Below are 6,000 nucleotides of genomic sequence, written 5' to 3' on the forward strand. Positions count from 1 at the left end.
TGACAAAACACAGAAATCTTATAGAGAAAGAGATAAAATTTGAATCCATTTCTTTTAAGATTTCTCAAAGAAGGAGTGGAGAGCTATCATTGCAGATCTGTTTGCATGGGGCAATTTAGTGGTTAATGCAGATTAAGTTTTCCAGAATAGTTTCCCATATGCTTCTCTATCATGACTTTCTACTGATGCCACTGGATGCAATAATAATTGCAACACAGTGACTTATTTCTCAACAGAATGTCCTCAGGATATGGAATTCATTATTCTTTTCTGTGAATACCATTCACAGCCAACTTCTTTGTGTTGCTAGTCAAGTAAACAGGATTTCAGATTTGCCTCCTCCAAAGACATCCTCAGAAGCTCTTTATCCATTTTATATGTTAGTTTTCCAGTTTCTGAAATGCGATCGATACCTACTTAGTGCAGCAGGGGAGGTTGCAATGCATGTGAGCAAGCGTGTGTGTGTGTGAGAGAGAGCAAGAGAATGGGGGGGGGGTGTCACAGTAAATCCAGAGAGATGTATTTATACCTCCTCTGTGACTAAAAAAAAAAAAAAGTATGTACCACTTAAATGTTATTTAAGTCAGCTTTAGGCTCAGGATGCTCATCTTTATTGTTGTTGCTAAGTTCAATTATACCATATTTATGCCAGGTTACTTTTATTCAGCAATACATCAAATTAAGCTAAATCAATCTGAGCATGATTTGGCCTGGTTTAAAAATGTTTGTGCTGATGTAACTGAAGTCCCCGATTCATGTCCACATGAGGAAGCAGTTGTGGGGTTTTAGCACATTACTGCCCCAGAGCTGTTTGCTCAGTTCATCTTCAGGAAATCACTACACCTTTTTCTGTGCTTTGGCCATCACAGGTCACATGCTGGTGGATCGGTGCAAACTCACCTCGGCTGATGGGGAGAAGTGTGAAACATAAACTACTACATAAGCTATGCTGCTTCCAAAGAAATGCAAAGTGAACCAGTTTCTCAGAGCCCCAAATTGCTGTGTGTATATTCCACATGCACAGCAGCCCAGAGCTCGAAAAGAGTCAGGCGTAAGTGGGGAGGGCCTAGGAATAAGAGGGAAATTAAGCAATGTTAAAAACTTGTGAGCTTCTGTCATTTATCTCTTCTGGGGCTTCTGATTGAGACTTCTGGCCTTGGTGAGCTTTTTTTCTTTGTCTCCGTGAAGAATATTATGCATCTTTTCTATACAGGCCATAGGAAATAGTATAGCAGTGATTGCACCAAGCCTTCAGGATTTCCCCTTTGTACTAAAGTCAGCTTATTCATTTCATGCATCATCATTCACAGCTTGGTGTGCTGATTTCAAAAATTCTATACATCTACTTGACACAAAGGGGAGAGACAGAACGTAGTTGTGGACGTGCCTTAGGTGCATGTAACGACTATTCTTGAATGCCATTTGCAAGGGAAGAAATCTTGAAAGTCAATGGGAACTTTGCCCATTCAGAGTTCAGGATAAGGCACTTGGCATTGATTTCATTTTCATTGTACTGTGCTGCCAAGTCAGAAAAGCTTCTCTTCCACAAAGTTAAGAAAAGGTATTTTAATCCAAATCATTCTTCCCCCCCCCCCTTTTTCTTTCTCTTTCCTTTTTTTCCCCCCCTTTAAGATTCACTGGACAGTTTTCATTCTACAGCCTGTAAATAGCAAATGTCATAGTAGGAATTCCTTTTAAATAGTAAGTTATACTTCCATTATTGAGCAAAACGTTCCTTTCTTTTAAACTTCAGTCTGTTAAACAGGTGAACACTTGTGAAACAGGTGTGATTTTTTTATGAGTCTACCAGAGCTGGGATAGTAACTGAATTAATTGTCATGACCCTAAAGTAAAAGGAAGTAAAGGAGCTGAATATACAAACTGGCAAACGTATGCATCAAGGTAATTCTGTGTAGTTTTCCAGGCATTCAGCAGGTCTGTATGAGTTGCTGCAGTAAGGATTAGCCCTGTCTGCGTTCTCTTGGGGAATGTCATAAGAACAGCTGAAGTTTTTCTGACTTGGCCGATTTTGTGCAGAGCATGCAATGTTACAATAAAAGTTTTTTTTTTTAAACTGTTCTCAAAGAAAGGAGACTAACATCTTGAAAGTATTTTGCTTCCTTTTCCAATAACTCTTCTGCTCTTCTTTTCTCAATAAATTTCAGCCTGTACTTGTGTCAAAGGGGAATAACTCTAGCCAAGAAGAAGATGTTTTGGGTTGAAAGTCCTGTGTAAGCAGGTACTAATAATTTTGGATTAATTGTTAAAGGAAATAAGGATTCTTTTGCTGTTTTTTGTTTAGACAGCAGTATAACAAAAAGATTATTTAAGAATTTAGACTGTGGTGGCATTGCAAGATCTCCTGCTGGAGATTCTGGAGGAGGAAACAGGATTGTTTTGGCCTCTAGCAGAGGACTGTCCACCTGTGCACAGGAGGTACTTTGTTATTCAATGACTGTCAGGCCAATTAATGATAGGAGGAGACTTGCGAGCTGCTTGGAGAAGCATGGCACTGCCAAAACCTGGCAGATCGTTTGGATTTCCTGTTACATGAAACTTCTCCTGCAATCATTTTTGCTTTGATTATTCAAGAGAGGACTAGAATTTAGGCCAGCCTAAGCAGATTTCAGTAACACTGAACAAGCATTGGATGAGATTTTGCAGTCTGATTCCTGTGATCTGGTTCTGCTTGGCTCCATCTCCCTTCTGGATCCTGCCAAGGTTCAGAAACTGGATATGAACATAGCCTCCACATCTAGGGGAGTACTGACCATACGGGCCTACTCTTTTTCGGACAAATGGATTTATGCTGGGCTGTCAGAATGTCATTTCAGGATACTGCTCTGATACACACAGTCTTGAGAAAGTTAATTTCTCCTTATATTGAGGTTTCAGCATGGGAAAATCCCTCCTTTCCTAATACAACTACTGATCTCTAATTTTCATCAAATTATAGTTCCAAACAGCTTCACACCAGAAGCTTGTTGGTAGCCTCTAGTCAGTTGCTGACAAGATATTAAGATATTGCTGGCATCACGATATTGCAAGAGTTGGGTGCTGAGCACCTCTGTACGTGGCTCAGTGTAGGACTTCAAGAGGAGGACGGGGACTAATGGAAAATACTGCCCAGGAGCGGTGTTGGAAAGGCACTGGCAGACATTTGGTGCTTGATCTTCATCTTCAGTGCAAAATAGGTAGATGAGTAGCAAATGTCCTTTTGTCTGTATCCCCCTACGGGCAAGGCAGTCTCGGTTGAAAGCATTGGTAAGTGAAGCCAGAGTTTCTGTATCTGGATGGGAGGCAGAAGAAGAAGGACAACTTGATGCTGAACTAAGGGCGTATTAACTTTCTCTGAAAGTGCTTTATGGTTATAGCACTAGATTGTCTTCTTTGATTTGTGACAAGGAAGTGGGTGAATGTGGTCCTTGAATGAGAAGCAGTCCATGGGGTAACCTCCTTGGTGAGTTTCAAAACTGTTGTGTCTGAGATTGTTACCAACCCATGAGAGAATTTCCTGAACAATTCCTAGTAAGAACCACTGCCAGTTGTAGGTTTTAAGATTTCTGCCTTGGCTTGCCCATAGAAGCACTGCAGAGAGAAGAAGCAAGTGGAACAGATCTTCATCATCAGGGGGATAAGAAAGTCCTAAGAAAGTCAGGGCTGTAAGCATAGGGCTAAGCAGCTCAGGTGGGAGGGACAGGATTTGGGTTTACCTTGCCTACTTCCTGAGAAACAAGAATGCTTCCAAAACGGGAGCAGGTGACTTTAATAAACTGCTTCACAAGTTTTGTTGCAAAAATAAACCTTGAGCACTTTTTATTTTAACAGGCTTTAGACTGTGAGCTTTTCAGAGGAATAGGACTTGTTTTCCCCAATTTCTAAAGCATTAGGTGTGATTTTGATGATCACACTCATTCATATATCTAAGCAGGTTTAATCACCATTTGTGTCTGTCTTAATTCCAGCTCCAAAGACTGGCAGCCCAAAGGGAAGTGTGGGAAAGCAAATAGTAACCCACAGCATGGGAGGTAAGTGAAAGCTGTGGCTCTGTGAAACGCATTGTTCCAGCTAAACTGAGACCCTTTCCTTTTCTTTGAAGCCTTATAAGGCAGTGTTGATGATCTGCAGTGGTGCATGTGGAAGGGAGGACTAGAGACAGAGTGCCAATTTAAAAGTAGGCTTTTATGATTTAATCACAAATATCATTCTCTTGCTGCAGACATGAGAAGTACGCATATAGAAAATGGCATTGTGACAAATAGTACCAAGAGGTTTTTTTCTGAGTCCATTTAGTGAAGGCTGGGCAGGGAGGTTAGATATAAAAAAGGAGAATGATACAACTAATGGAGATGGAAGGGGAAGGCCCAAAGATAATGGCATGAAAGGAGTTTATCACCTTGAAACATGTATGTTTCACTTCTGAGGATTATTTAAAACTGTGAAGAAAACAATGCAATGATATTTTGTATTTAAAATACATCTGTATATTCTGTGTCTCATAGTTACTTTTTCAATATGTACATGACCAGAACCTAGCTTATCCTTACCTTGAAGTGTGAGCACAACAGAAGAATCAGTTGTAACTAATGAATGAACAGGAACAATAGCGATCTACTGGCATTTGTCCCTAAAATCTCTGTGTGAGGGGGAGGATACGGGAGCTTCGGGAGGGAGCTAGGCCAGATCTGCTGAATTTCGATGAGGATTTCTCTAGTTTGTCTCCCATTCTGGTTGGCTGCATTATTATTTATTTCATCACTCAAATTGTGGTAGGTGCTGCTTGCCTTACAGTATGAATAACAAGCTGTTGAGCTCAGTAGAGTTCACTTATGCAGTAGGAGAGAATAATTCTCTCCCCTGCAGGAACTGCTGGGTAAAATTTAATAGTCTCGGCTGTGCCCCAGGGGGTTAGGGTAAAGGATCATAATGGTCCCTTCTGACCTTAAAATATATAAGTATGTAACAGTATCTAAGTATATACCCGGGTTGCATCCTGGCCACAGTACAGTCAACGAATTCCCCTTACAGACTCTTCTCTGACGCGTTGCAGTCTAAAAGCTTAAGAAAGACACAGCATGGAGCAGCGTGACCGCAACAGATGATGTGAGAGAACAGGCAAACTACTAAAAGAAGGTCCTGTGGTTATTTGGATATTTCATATGGCATACATATATGAACATATACTTTTTGGCACAGGAAGTATCAGTAGATTATGCATAAATGCACGTGTTCGTGTACATTCCCTTGTATCCCTGCAATAACTTTTGCTAACATATAGGACATGAAAATTACTTAAATAACTGTTGGATCAAGTAATATGAAAACAAATGTGTACTATCAGGTCCCCATGTTATCCCACAAATGGTGCTGCCATATTCCCACTTCTTTATTTGTTAGCACTGTTCATATTCGTTGTTAACCTGAAGAGGGACATTAGTAATAGTTCTCTGGTAAAATTTGACTAATCATAAACTGAAAATAGCAACTTTTTCACCTGAAACATCTGAGCACATTCTCATTCCCTTGGTCCAGTGAGGTGTGTCATCTTCAGATTGGAATATTTGTCAGTAGGATCAGCTGTTAAATGTTTGACAGCATTTCTGTTTGAGTGGCCTTAAGTACCTTCAACATTTACAGGCTCCTGTGGTAAGAGGGAAAGGGAAGATAACACCTAGCTAGTGCTAATGATTCTGGTGGTTGAACACTGAAGAACTAGTTAGGATTGCATTGTCAAGGTGTCTTTAGAGCCAATAGACTAGGAAACTATTTTTATCATGAAAATTTAGATTATGTAGAAGTTGCCATGCATATCAGAGATCCTTGGGCTCTGTGGATTTATGTCCTCGCTGGCAGGTAGAGAAGATGGCAGATTTCACAATCTGGTAACAATTTGTCATTTGGTCTTAAGCAATCTCTCAAATGCCATGGCTGTGATTGAGGCACTGTACAGATGTACAGGAAGAGTATTTTTAATTAAAGAAAACTAAATCAGATAAAGGG

This window comes from Haliaeetus albicilla, chromosome 23 (assembly GCF_947461875.1).
Source record: "Haliaeetus albicilla chromosome 23, bHalAlb1.1, whole genome shotgun sequence".
Lineage (NCBI taxonomy): Eukaryota > Metazoa > Chordata > Aves > Accipitriformes > Accipitridae > Haliaeetus > Haliaeetus albicilla.